The sequence below is a fragment of the Phasianus colchicus genome, chromosome 4 (genome assembly GCF_987193195.1).
Source record: "Phasianus colchicus chromosome 4, bPhaCol1.hap1.1, whole genome shotgun sequence".
Lineage (NCBI taxonomy): Eukaryota > Metazoa > Chordata > Aves > Galliformes > Phasianidae > Phasianus > Phasianus colchicus.
In genome coordinates this window covers 63,140,013-63,154,688 of record NC_143439.1, presented here as the reverse complement: position 1 = coordinate 63,154,688, position 14,676 = coordinate 63,140,013, and the positions used below count along the sequence as shown (strand labels likewise).

The 14,676-nt window shown below is 37.6% G+C and overlaps 1 long non-coding RNA gene across 1 annotated transcript; it reads left to right on the top strand.

Moving 5' to 3' along the window:
• Positions 1-10,628: 10,628 nt before the first annotated feature.
• Positions 10,629-13,694, top strand: LOC149918296 (uncharacterized). Its single transcript, XR_016466528.1, has 3 exons — positions 10,629-10,697; positions 12,693-12,770; positions 13,520-13,694. It is a non-coding gene; the product is annotated as an uncharacterized LOC149918296 (long non-coding RNA).
• Positions 13,695-14,676: the final 982 nt, after the last annotated feature.

The following is a 14,676-nucleotide window of genomic DNA, read 5'->3' as shown; positions in this document are numbered from 1 at the left end:
TTTTCCCTGAGATTCAGAAAAACAGCTCTTATTTACTGAATGAAGGGCTTAGGGCTTTACAACTGATAGCTGTTATTAACAGCGTACATGAGATCATACTGTGTAAATGAGCAGTAAATAATTGTATTTGTATTTAATTTTTCTAAACATCAGATTTTATTCAGAATTCTTTACCCGCTCCAGGGTTTGTAAAACTCAATGGTTTTTAAATTTTTTTGTCTATTTTTTCATTCTTTCAAGAACAGATATTCATAAAATGTGGAAGTTTAAAATGAATTCCTCAAGAGTTATCTGTGAGAAACCATAGCATAAATTCCCATTCTATTTTTTCTGTATAATACCTATACCATTTATATACATTTCTGCATCACAAGCACCAAACTGATTGCTGTTCTATTGTTCCCTCTCTGGAAAGCAGGAAAATTTATGAACTTCTAAAATAAAGAATTTTAGAGCTGCAAAAGTGGCTGAAGATGTCAAAGATGTAGATAGGAACTGCTAGTGAAATTGTCCTTAGGAAAAGGATCCATTACTGAGAATGGCCCACACATCAGGCATGAATCAATAATGCTGGCATGCTGGGAAAAAAACAAACATTTGACTTGATGAAGTATCCTGAAACAAATAAAGAAATCCTTGAGCTGTAGTGGGCCCTCGTGGGACTGCTGTATTCTGCATGGGGCAGCATGGATTGGAAAGCGTATGAACAAGAATAATGACAAAGTTTGAAAAGCTAGAAAAACATCGCTTCCATTTGGAAACAGATAGGATTGGCTTATCTTTAGGAAGGCTGAGAAGTGGTAGAGTGAAAATCCCCTAATGTATAACTGGAATACTACTGAAAGTGGAAGTTTGAAGTTGCTTGCCCTCATTGAAGACCCTCTCTCTCTCATACATGAAGTTGAGAACAGTGTGAGTCACCAGAGGAGGAGAAGCTGAAGCTGTTTTGGATCTTCCATGCTAGGCAGAGATTTAGAGTGCCTTTTTTAATGCATAAAGAAATAAAAAATTATTTTAGAGAACAGCCTTTAGAAAGACAGTGTGCAAATTATGACCGTTTGGTCATAATTCTGTTTCATTCACATTTCAGATGTCCAGATTAGTAGTGATAAAAGCATATATTCAGCATTTACCGTGCAATATTCAGCTTTTTTACCCATGCAAACCATTAGATACACAGCCAGTGATGGTAACTTGGATAATGAATACAGTGTGCTTTCTTACTGCACTTGTATTCTACACTGGAGTTTCTGTCTGTAATTAATTGTTTGCATACATTATCAGAATATATATATATAGAAATCCTCTTTCACTGTCGCATTAATAAATTCACATTATCTCTTGACATCTATCAGTGTGCTGAGCAGACCTTGAAGAAATTAGTAAACTGATATTGGACATGATACTAAGGGGTGAGGACGAGGCAGAAGTCTAAGAAAAGGTTGTGGACATGTAATACAATTTTATGGTTATGCGTTCAACAACTCAGCATTGTTACTTAGAAAAAAGAAAACTATTTCCTAGAAAAGGGTTTGAATTATGTACGTTTTCTTACAAGCTATTGTCAAACCATGTAATGCAGTTCAGTTTGATTCTATTGGAGTATATCACAAGAATCCTTCTGGATAAATGTAGTTCTAGATGGGATGAACTTGCAGAGGAGAGAGTGTTTTCTGCATCTAAAGTGTGTAAATGCAAGGAAAAAAAAAACAACATCGTTTGAAACTCTGTAGAGCAACCATTATTTGTCTCGTGTTTGGGATTCTTGGGGCTGAGATACAGAGAAAAGAAATTGCTTGCTTTAGGGGGAACCATATTTCCAGTTATGCAGTTGACGTTATTTGATGTCCACTAGGGCCAGTAATGATCTGCAACCTGTCAGTCTTTTGGAAGACCCAGTCCATTGCTGAGGCACTCCTTGTGTCACCATCTTCATGGCCGTGGGCTGGGAAGGAGCTGATCTTCTGAGCTGTGGGCAGCTCTACCTGCCTACAGAGCTACAAGAGAATGAAATGCTGATAAACTAAGGCTACAGCCATGGGCTAAGTCTCCAGAGAAGGTATGCCTTGGGATAATTCAGGTCACCAGCAAAGCATAGCCGAAGGTGAACTGATGTCTACTGAAGTGAAGCTGATAGATATTAGGAAGAAATTTTTACTGTGAGGGTGGTGAGACACTGGAACAGATTGCCCAGAGGGGTTGAGGATACCCTAACCCTGGAAGCATTCAAGGCCAGGCTGGATGGGGCTTTGAGCAACCTGGTCTAGAAGGAGGTGTCCCTGCCTATAACAGGGGGTTGGAACTAGATGATCTTAAAGGTCCCTTCCAACCCAAACTATTCTATGATTCTATGAAGTAGGCATGGTAAGAAGAATCATCCCCAGTCTTTTGATCCATGTGAAATTAATCATCAGTGCTAACAAAATGGGCACTACGTACTCATCTGCTATGTTTTTTTTATCAAAAAAAAATCACTGGCATAAAGCAATTTTCCCATGCCCTAATGAAATTCCTCCCATCCACTGAACAGGTTTCTCTGTATTTTTATCAGAGTTATTTACATTCATCAGTAGCAATGACAGAGCACAAGGTAATAAATTAATATAAACGTTTTCGTTCACTGCTCATAAATGTAGTTGTCCATCAGTTACCATCCGCTATAATTAAACAGCCATTGCAAAATGGAGATTTGTCTCACTGAGTGAAAAATCACAGTCTTAATAGGTAAATGCATGTTATTTTGAAACATTTTAGGCTGCACTAAATTGTTAAAGACAAACAATATTATTTGGAAGGTACAAAAGACACAGAAAAGAAGACATTTTATATCATGTACACAAAGCGAAGTAAATAAATGTTAAGATAGAATTCTGCTCTGTACTACCTTTTGCTTCATGTTTCTCTGTAGAAATTACACATGGTAGACCAGTTTTGAAGCAACTCTTCTTTTGACTGGGTTCTGAAAACCTCAGGGCCATGGCTCCACTTCAAATTCTTCACTTCCATTGCCCTAAGGTATTTTCACTGATATTACGGAACTTTAGCTTAGGATGCTTTGCCATATCATTTTCATTCATATCAGGTTAGCAATTTAGCAGCTAATACACATTTTGTAATTAGAAATAAAAAATGAAAGAGCAGGGCGATTTCTTAATGTAATTTTCAAGGTCATCTGTAATGTGAGCAAAAGTGACTAAGTAAATTACAAAGTGATAAGTTAAAGTATTCATGTGATCATCTAGTATTTCATTGGTTAGTAATCTCTTATGTATCAGTAAGACTTGAAATCTGATTTTGTTTCTCTCTCCTTTCTAGACATCTCAGTTTAAGCAAAAAAAGACAACGATGAATAAGACATTAGTATACCAAAAATCACCCAGCGCCTCTAGAATTATAATGAATAAAGGAGACATGGCTGGAGTAGTCCATGAAGTCATGACAAAGTTAATATAGTTGCCTTTATTTAAAGATAAATTCTTCTTTCTCAGAACAGATCTGAAAAAATTATCAGCCCTTGCTATCAAAGCATCACTATCACAATGAAACTTGGTGACATCATGTTTCTGGCCTGATTGTGTTCTTTTAGCATTATATGGCCTTTGGGAGAATCTCAGCACACAGTGGGCAGCAGCGCCTCAGTGACTTTTGCTTCTTCTTCTCTGCTGCCAGCCCTGCCCTGACTACAGGGCTGGTCACTGCTGTCATCCTCAGACAGATACCTCATTGTCTGATTTGGGAATACCCACCTTAAAGCCTTTCAGGTTTTAAGGGCCTGAGTGTGGGGAAATCCAAAGTCTATTCACTCTCTTGGATCACTGTTCGGGATTTGTATAAAAGCAAAAGCAGTTTTCTTCCACCTTTGTTGCTTTCACATTGTCTTTCACACCAAATCCTTCTGGAAAAAAGTGTCTGTTTTAAATTTCTTGTGCTTTATTGAAAGGTCTTTCACTGTGGTTTCTGTAGCATTTCCGTTTCTAACAGTGTAAGTCCATGGTCTAACCTCGGATGTGTTCATGGTTTTTCTCCAAATTAAGCTATGAGTGCGTGGAATAGTTCAGGATATTATGCATCTCATAATAGATAAATATATGGGATTCCTGCCAAATTAGAGTGGCTCAGAAGCTGCAGCCCCAGTAGAAAAAGTAAATCAGTTAGGAAGGTAATTACTGCCTCACACGATATGCATTCAGAACTTGGTGCACAGACAAACAAGTTCAAGGAATTGCACTCATTTCCTTTGCTACTTTATTTGATTGTGCAGCAATGGAGAGAGAATGAGGTAACTTCATTTGCATTAAATTTATGATCTCTGTTTTTCAAACCTCAAACAGTCACTGAGATCAGGAATAAGTATAAAATATCCTATTTAGGTGTTTTATTTGCAGTGCTATTTTTCATCAGTGATCAATGCCAGCTAGATCACAGTCCATCAAGAGAGTGTAAAAGTGACAGATAATAAGCAGAAATTAAAGAAACAATCCTAAAGTACAGGCTGGTTTTACTGTGTGACGGCCAACAGCTGTAAGACCAGAAAAATGTTAGGACTAACAGAACTAGGACTGGATCCCTGCTAATAATCTGTATGGGAGAAAAAGTATTTGCAGCCCTATGCTTGCAAAAAGCAATTAAGTCCAGTCTCTTTTTAAGTCTAAAGAGAGGCCAGAGATGTGCAAGAGCAGATTACAAATCATGCGATTTTAAACCAGATCACCTCTGAGATTTTTATATTTGATTTTCTGATGTGGAAGCCTGTGCATTTTCCACTTATCTTCTTAAGCCATAGGAACTTGGAAACTTGTATTTTGTTTCCCAAGTGAAAGCTGAGATGATTATGTACAGACATGAGTTAGGAGCTCAGACTCCAAAAAGAATGCCAAATATTTTGCAGAGCCACTATTGAGAGCTTAAAAATAGTTTGCTTCTTGTACTGCTTTTTTTTTTAAGTATTCACATATTCAAAGTGGGATTAAGTGACATGGGTTGAATAAATCCAAATATAAGAGCATTTAGCTGAGCACTTACTGGTGATACAGCGAAGTCAAGACTAAGAACTGCCACTATGGACTGCAGTATCTCTTGGCTAATCAACATCTCATAGACTCCTGCACAATTTTTTCAAGTACAAATGCAGCCAGTTTTGTTCTAATCTGAATAACACCTCTTTTCCCTTTCATTTGATTTACAGCTGTGTCAGAAAGGGTTTAAACAAGATCTGTGTGGGATCATATTTACTTTGGGAGGTTGTTGGACTCATTTGCTCTGTGGGCTCTCTGATGTATGGAGATCCCTGTGCAGCAGTGTCAGAAACAGAGACAGACATCACCTTGGACAAGTAGATGCGAGAAGTGCCATTCTGGTCCATAGGAATATTCACATGGATTGAGAAGAAAATTCTAGCTTCTCAGTGGAGATTCAACATTCACACACAAAGCAGAACCTGTGAAATCAGACTGTCCCATCAGAGCACGAATATTGTCCTCTCACTTTGGTTTCTCCAGGAGTCTTCTCTGAAAATGTATCTACTGTCTTCTTGAATTTTGTGAGACTGAGTTTGGGCGCTCTTGTGATTCACAGCTATCGTGGAAACTTATAGTGTGGAAGGATTTTGAATATTTGCCTGCATCCCAGACTTTTTTTGTTGTTGTTCAGATAATCAATGTATAACAACAGTACTCATTTTAAAGTCTGTTTTGAAATTTCCCTCCCTGACTTTCTCATCAGGGTTCTACAGTGCTGCAGGTGAAGTGTTATTGGTGCCACAGTAACTTGGCAATAGTTTCAGCTTCAAAGGAAAACAGCCTGAATCATGGCAGGAGGAAGGGCCGAAAACTCTCTCTGGTATGTAAGTATGACTTTTAAATCAGTCAGTGAGAGGGAGAGCTGGTGTGGCAAAGACATGGAATTTGCTTTTGCAGGAATAAGTTGTGCTATACATCTTCTTGAACAGCTTTTCCTTTTTTTTTTTTTTTTTTTTTTTGTTTCCAAACTTATTTTTCTCATGCAAAAAAGGATTCATGATATTTGCTAAGGTTCTTAAACATTATCATGAATACATAAATTCCTGCATTATTTTTCATTTAGAGGTTTTGTTCTGCCATATCACTGCTTAAATAAAAGAGAATGCTTAGCAAATAAATTTTTAGTACAAAAATATGTTTTTTTATACCACTGTAAATCTGGAATTACTGCCAGGATGAAAATAAGATTTATGTTAGCAAACTGAGAGCAGAATGTGGTGCACCAAATTTTGAAAGAATTCATAAAATGCTTGAAATGGAAAACAAGATTATGGGTGACATTTCAAGTCAGATGCTCTTTGGTGTGTCTGTGTGCCTGAAATATAGAAACCTTGCTGACAAGAGGGACCTGGTCTGCTAACATAATGGAAGATCAAATGGGGAAGACCATGTTGTGGAGAGGGGAAAGATACTTGGGGCATTATCTGGATGGTAAAAGAAGGAGGGGAAGTACAACCCACTGAAGACAGCAAAGGACAGAACAACAGTTACTACCTGGATCAAAGGAGTAAAAGGTGGCAAGAAAACAAAAAGTAAGTTCAGAGAGCTCTGTGCAGATAGCATGCCAGGTTTAGATACTGGGGAAATTTTTGAACAGGAAAGGAGGGAAGATGGAGGCAGTATCCCAGCTCTAAAAATAAAATACTTAGCTTCTTGAAGTACTTCACCCTTGAGGGAAAGTTGGAGTGGGAGAGTAAAGAGGTGCAGCTCCTTTTTTGTAGTGAGCTGAGGATGAAAGTAATTATGATATGCAGACATTTGGGACATTGCTTCCAAATTTAGAAGAATCTTTTAAGACACCTAAATCTGTAATTAAGGATTTGAGTACATAGGCTATCTCAAGGGCTTAGCCCTACCATTCTCCTTTCCTGGACAACTAGCAGTTTGCAAACACACACACACACTGGGACAAAGAAAAGACATATCAAGATTTGTTATGGTGAATTTTTTAAATTTTACATGCAAATAAAAGATCACGTGTCTCAGCAGGCTAAATGTGACTTTATTTGGCTACAGTTGATAGCACCTGCACTACCCAGCATTTAGTTAAATGCACTATACTTTCCTAAAGCAGAAACATTTCAGTGATTATATCTTACAGTTCTTCTGGAGAAAAAGAATATTTTCACATAATTCCTTCTTTTTCGGTGGCACAAATTCTTGACAAATAAACAAAATTGCTGGAATTGCTCTTCATTTTAGTTAGGTAAATGTGATACAATTCTGGCAGTAAAAATAAGATTTAGACCAAATTTATCAGGAAGATAATTTGGTTCAAAACATTTTGGAGAAGTACTTAAGAAAATAAGTGCATAGCAGAGTATTTAGATTTGGAGAAAAGTGTGTGTGGAAACAAAGCAGCAGAAAACTGCTTACTTTTAGCTGGGACAGCAGCCTGTCCAGCTCTCAGGCACAAGGGAATTTTTGCTTATCAAAATACATTTTTATATGCAAAATTATTGCCATTAACTGAAGACTGGCAGTGTGCACTTTTTTGGAGGAGGAAGTAATTTTTTAAGTGCTTTGCAAGTCCAGTGTTCATCAATCCATCTTCCAGTCAAACAGAAGTAGGAAAATTATAATTTGTAATATAAACTGTATTACGTATCATAGCATAATGCCGTAGCATAAACCAGGGATGTTTGTTCTCCCTTGCAACAAAGAAAAGCCCACTCTTCATGACAGTGATGGTTCTCCATCACTGGAATGATATTAAGGAACAAAATTGAGATTTTTTTTCTGTTAAACACGCTGAAATACAATAAACTGATGCCCAGCACTGAAGCAGCTTTACAGAACTGTCAGGCACAAACTTCCATTATTTGAGCATACCAGGATGGAGGAATCCTTTGTGCATTTTAACACTGCTAGACCTTGTCATCTCTTCAGTATGAGAACAAGAAAATGGGGATGTACTCATAAGAAGACAGCAGCTGCTCTACCCTGTAGAGCTCAATCATGCATAGAGAATCACTTCCCTACATCACATTCTGGCAAGAGTAACCAGGAAAATCAGAAGGTAAAGTAATTCTAGAGCAAGGTTTCTTGCATTAATGCTTTTTTTAAAAAATATGTATACATTTAATATCACATGTGCTTTCTTCTCCTCTTCAGAATTCCACTGTAATGAGCTTAATGAGCTCTTAAGATTTCTCTGATATAGGAATCTCATGGTAGGGTAAAGTAATAATATGAAAATATAAAAATTGAGAAATTGAAATATTGTATCTATTCAATAGCAAGAGTGGAGTGGCTGAGAGCACATCCAATAGACACTCAAGTACTTCATTAATAAGGAAGATGTCTGAAGTCTATCAAAGGGCCAATAAAGACATATACAAGACACTTGTAGTGTTTTGTTGAGGATGTTCCCTGCTGAGCTTTTTTCTTTGGTGCAGCCAGTATGCACTATGATTATTTCTGAGAGACTGCAGCTGAATGGTGTTACTTCCTTCTTTTCTGTGCCCAAAAATATTCTTGTGTTCAAAGTTGTATTGTCTTCAGACTGAGTCTAATGCAGTTTAGAAATGCAAGTGCTTCTCAAGAAGGCTTCTAATGCCACGTCTTTTTTTTCTTTTCTTCCCCATATTTCTGTTTAGAATTGCAAAAAGCCATGTTCTATGCCCTGACAGTCACTCAGAAGAATTATCACTTGGCATGCATTCCAGCTTGTTACAAGGTCAGTGCTAATAGCAGTAACTCAGAAAGACCATGCAGATTGTTATGATGTTTACTGACTTATGTTTGGTGTGAAGGTTTAAGTAGGAATTTACTGCCACCCTTATGAGCAAGATCTCTTCTGTGATTTTAGAGATTTATACCTCACTTGTATCTACATGTAAAATACAAAGCAATTTAAATGGAAGAATGGACACATAATAACATGAAGGTAGGAGCACAGCTACAATTAATACGTTAAAAAAGTCTCTCCTGTCACAGCCTCATTAGTCCAATAGAACCATGATTTTTGTTTTGTTCTTGGGTACATTTTGCATCAGCACGTAAAACATAAAGCAAAAAAAAAAGAAAAATTAAAAAATTCTGCTTGCCATTTCTTGACAATAGTAGAATCGTGATGAAAGATAAAATTATTTCTGCCAAGTTATGCATGACCTTCTGGACAGTGTCATAGAAAGTGCCTGGGCAGTATAGAGTGAAGACCATTGAAGAACCTTTAATCACATAGCTAGTATTTTTATTATTCTACAGATGCTGTTCCAGGTGTCTTAAAGATCTTAGTATAAAAAAACAAAACAATGTAATCCTGCTTTGAAAATTCACTGTAAAGAAAGGAAAAGACCGATCACATCTCTCTTGTAATGAAATCTTACATTGAGCCACAGGTCTCTGGGTGTCAGAGCAACTATTGAAGGTGGGAAAGTTTTTTTTCCATTCTTCCCATGGAGATTGAGGTCAATATGACTGCCCTTCCTCCATCCACATGCCAGATCTGCTTAGTGTTGTCAGAAAGCCAATTTCCCCTGCCTTTAGCTTGGAGCATGCGAGAGTTGTGCAGGAGTGCAGCTGCTGTGCTCCTTAGGAGGTTCAGTTTCAAAGCTGGAACTCAAAAAGCTGCAGTCCTTGACTCATGCATGCTTGCAATGATTAGCCAGTTGAACTGGGCTGCCCCTTTCATTATCTGGCTTGTTCCCCCTCTTAGCCAGAAAGCACCCTTGCTGCTCACAGGAGGAACCAGTTAATTTGTAGTCAATTAGATGAGGAGAAAACGTAATGAGGATCTTGGTGTGAATGCCACTGCCCACCCCAGGTAGTCTCCCATGCCTACTTGTATTTTGTGGCCTCACTTGAGGGTAATCAATGTGTGTTGTTTTTTTTTTTTTTTAATAAAATACTCATATTTCACTAGACTAACATTCAGATGGAAAAGGAAAAGAGCTTATTTTCCTGCATATACATACTGTGCAAACAGATTAGAGGGAGCTATCTGGCTGGAATGTATAGTGGTATAATTCACACAGGTCTTATTGTAAAGGAAGACTTAATGCCAGAGGTGCTCCCGCTATCTCTCCAGATTGATTCAGGCTGGAGGAAAAGAATGAGGTGTGCACTTCCCATTAACTGCAGCAGTTACAGATCTCCAAATTTTTTAGCAGATGTCAGTATTAAGGAAATGAAACCTAATGTTGCTATGGGAGAGAATAAATGTAACTGAAACATCTGAATGTAAAGTGAGCAAAGACTGGAGAAGGTTGATTTGGAGTGATCAAAGGGAACCCTTTATCCTTCACAGAGAATGGAAAGAAGAAATACAACTGAGTAGAAACTCTTTTCTATTACTTTAAAAAAGTGGAACAGACATTTCTCAATACATTTTTCTTTATGCAAATCACAGAACTCATTATGCCTTTTCAAAAGTCTTTGTAAGACCTGAATATATTTCTAAACAAACAGAGCCAGTGGTATGTGAGAAACCATCATATAAAATTAAAGGAAAAGCAAAGAATCTTTGTCCCAGCAACTCTAGGCTTATCAATATTTTAAGAGCTTATTCTAATTTCTTACTTCCCTCATCTGCTTAATAGATGATAGCAACAATTTCAGCAGACTGGATTTGATTTAACTCATCTTTGATATGTGTGATTCATCTACAGCTTTCTTTTCATGAAGAGTGAAACTTTATCTCAGTATGAATGATATGTATCCCCTATTGTATTGGAGGTAGGTGTCTGAAAATGAAGATTTTTTTTATATTTAAAATCTATACATTTTGTTTTCTTTTGGCCATGAACTGATAGCTGTTAATAGAGTGTCCCATATGCAGAGACCTGAATGTGAATCTCTCAGCTAGTAAAGGGACCCCATCAGCCTGAATTTATCAACCATACATTACCTACTTCTTCCTGTATGAGCCAAAAAAAAAAAAAAAAAAAAGTGAAATATCTTTGCTAGCCTGAAAACGTGAAATTATGAATTTGCTAAAAATATCAACATTTGACAGTTTGATGGCAGCAACCTTAAAAAAAAAAAAACTCTTATGGAGACATTTGAGCTGCTCCCAGTAAGCATCATTCAGTCTTATGGCAGCTATAGCAGCCAACTTTATTGTTCTTACACAGAAATAAGAGCAAAACACATTACTGTGGCACTTTAATTTTTTTTCTGTTTTTGGTCTCTACATCTCTTTTCTATTTGTCAGCTTCACATCTCTCTGATCTTCATCCTGGCAACTGTATTTCTCTTCTATGTTATTCTCATTTATTCTCTTCACAAAGGGAACTAATCAGCTCTTCACACCTCGGAGTCCCCTGAAGTCTTTATTTCTTGCTAACTTCTACTCACATTTGTTCTTTTTTGCATGATTTTCTCTGCTGACCTTATGACTTTTGACTTTCAGAGCACATTTTCCTACATTTGATTGTTTTACTTGAACATTTAATTGCTTCTCATCCCTGCAGACACTACTTCCCTGACATTTTATAGCAAGACTTAATCAGGATGTTTTTGCTCTTTTTATTTTTTTTTCCTGGCAATAATCAGCTGAAACCAAACATGAATGTAAGAAGATACCTGTTTCATGATTTTAATAGGGATATTTCTAAGAAGTCTTGAAATTATTAGAAACACCCTTTATTAACCTTTTTAAAAGATCACTATTTGCCAGCTGAAAACAACCTGAAAATTAAGATAATTTTATAATATTAATATTATAAAATATTATATTTATAACTTAAATATAAAACTAAATATTTGAACTGAGGAAAATATTTCCTAGTTTGTTAAAAGAACTCTGATTTTTCAAAACTGCTCATGTGGAACCAGATTTGCAAAGTTTTGGTGAACATGAAAGGCAATTTTCATATGTGAGCAAATGCTTGTGCAACTGACACATACACTAGCACAGAGAAGGCTAACGGCACTTGGAAGTTGGCCTCTTTTCTCCAGCTGACACCTGATCCATATCAACAGTGAAAATAAGAAATGCAGGGGCTGAATGCAGGCCTGGGGAGGATAATGAATCATGTCACTTGGCACGTTCTGCTAGGGCACAAGATATTGAAGTTCAGCACTGAAGTTTTGTCAGGAGTTGGACTCAATGATCCTCATGGGTCCCTTCCAACTTGGGCTATTCAATGATTCTGTGATCTCTAAGGAAAATACTTTCCTTTCATGTCTGCCACTTGCGTGTGGCAGCTTGTGTCTGAAGTTCATGCTATCGACCCCTCTCTGTCAGCAGTAAATCACTGTGGTGGGTAGCTCAGCATCTAGAATAAAACAGCCCTTTAATAAACATTGCTTGAGAACGATGTCTCCTTCTCTGCTGTTTGGACAGGGTCCACTGGCCCATGATGAGTAACCACTGGAATTTTGCCTTTTAACGCATCGATTTATGCTGGAGCCTTGAGAGAAATAGTAAATATATCTGTTAAAATTATCACAGGCCTGAAAGCCACTAGTAAAAGAGCTATGTGCAAAGAGACCCTGTAGCATTTCACGTAGCTTTCTACTTCCACATAGCTGGAGCTAGAAAGCTGGAGATGGAACAAAACATTTGATCCTTTTCTCAGTTTCTTTTCTCTAAGACTTTTCTGATCCTTCACCAACAGTAACCTGAAATGCAGATTATTTTTTCTGGTGTTGTTCTTTCATTTACCTTGCCTTGGCCAAGCAGTCTACTGAACTTTTGATGCTGCAGCTTTACTTGTTTTTCTTTAGGACGAGAAATCTGTGACAAAGCCAGTGCCTTTGGTGGTGCCCTGTCTACTACTGATCCCAGGATAAACCCAGCAGGAGGTAATGGGGTCTTTGTTTCCCCTGCTTATTCCAGTGTCAGCGCTCAGACCTATAGGAAGTCTAAACATAGTGTCTATACAGACTGCTCCCAGGATCTGAAACCATTGTTGGCTCAGGTCCTGCTCTCCCATATTTTATACAAAGAGCTGACTTGCAAAGAGAAACATTGCCACAGTTCTGGTCTGAGGTAGGGGGGGGGAAAGGACTTTGCAGAGATTTTGCAAGATGCCATCATAAGAAGTGCTAACAGAGAATAAATGGCAGAAGAAATAATATGGGCTCATTAGTCTTGCTCTTGCAGTTCCACTGACAGGTCTGGCCTGAACAGAAATCCTCCATTCAGTTGTGCACTTCTTGTTTACATAAATGTCAGTATTTCAGCTAGAGGCTATGACTGGTGCAGTCACAAACTTCACAAAATCCATATTAGGATCTTTGGGGTCCTTAAAATTTGTGCTGACAGATGAAGAATGTAATAAAAACATTCTTAGGCATAGCTAGTTTCTGAACTTTTGATAGTTTGGTAGCTATCATTTTCCATTTTGCATTAAAAAAAAAGAATGGTCCCAAAAATCCTTCCAAGCCTAAGGAAAAAAAACAGAAAAGTTGAGGAAAAATATTTTTTTTATTTGTAGAGACAATAAAGGCTGCTGTATATTAGAAGTCTTGCAATTGCCAGTGGTGGGTAGCACTTGTTTCTAAATGAAAGAACTAGTGACATACTGGACTTAAAATTGTTTTGATTACAGCCTTCCTTCTCTTCTCTGCTTGACTTACAATTTTATTAAATATGATTTCAAGAAGTGCCACTGCTGGGAACCAGTAGCCAAGGCACATCTCACAGCAACATCTCACAGTCCAAACTACGTAGAAGACCTTGTAAAATAGGCCCACTGTGGAAAGAAGCATTTATTTTCTGCATCTCTTGCCACTGTGAGTACCTGTTCGTTGTACAAGCTGGCTAAATTTCCTGCATTTCCACTCTGATCAATGCTTCTGCACTGTATGCTTCTGGAGTGTAGAGGAGCCTTAAGTAATCTGTGCTGCTTTGAGAAACCAAAATGTAGAAAGCTGTTGAGATGTGATGGAGAGAGAACTTAACTGTCCCTTCCCCAGACAGTCAGAGTGCATCTGGGCCTTGAGAGACTGTGCCAGAATTTTTCTGTCAAAAACCTCTGGAAATCATCTAATATTAATTAGGTTTCAGCTGACCTGCTCACTTCAGCACATAGACTTCCCTCTGCAGGGTGACACTGGAGGAGAAAGGTAATATCTTTTTTGATTAGGATGCTTGGCATGCATTGTTTTCTTCTTTTGATGTGAAAGATAATTTCAATCCTCTCTGAGGTTAAAATGGAATTTTCCTGTGTTTTCTTTCTATTAAGCTTTTATTCCACAAGTAGTGCCCACATTTCTTAGTGATTCTGAGATAATTTCATCTAATTGTTTGTGACACAGCTTGTTTGTTTTGGTAGTGCCTTGTAGATGCCTTGCTGAGGAGAGTTCGCAGAAAGAAAATTCAAAATATGGTTTTGGTGTCAACACACTAAAGGGAGATATAGGCAAAATAACCCCGTTGTGTAAAAAAAGAAAAAATAATAATAATAAACTGTGGTGGAACTGATCTTATAGTTGGACAAAGCTTTCCATCCCGGGCTAAGACCCACTAATGTTTCTAGTGCAAGAGGCTGAGCACAGGAGTGGCAAGTGATACCTATGTGATTCAGAGCTAGCAAGAAAAGCTTGCTGAGGTTGAGGATCATTTCAGTTCAATTTGTTGTTAATAAAAAATGTAGGCTATGTAGCCATGTAGCTCTATTTATTTGTGAATCTGTAGCTTGCTAACAGATAACAAACCAGATAGACTATATTTACATTTGAGCACAAATCATTCAAAGGAACACGA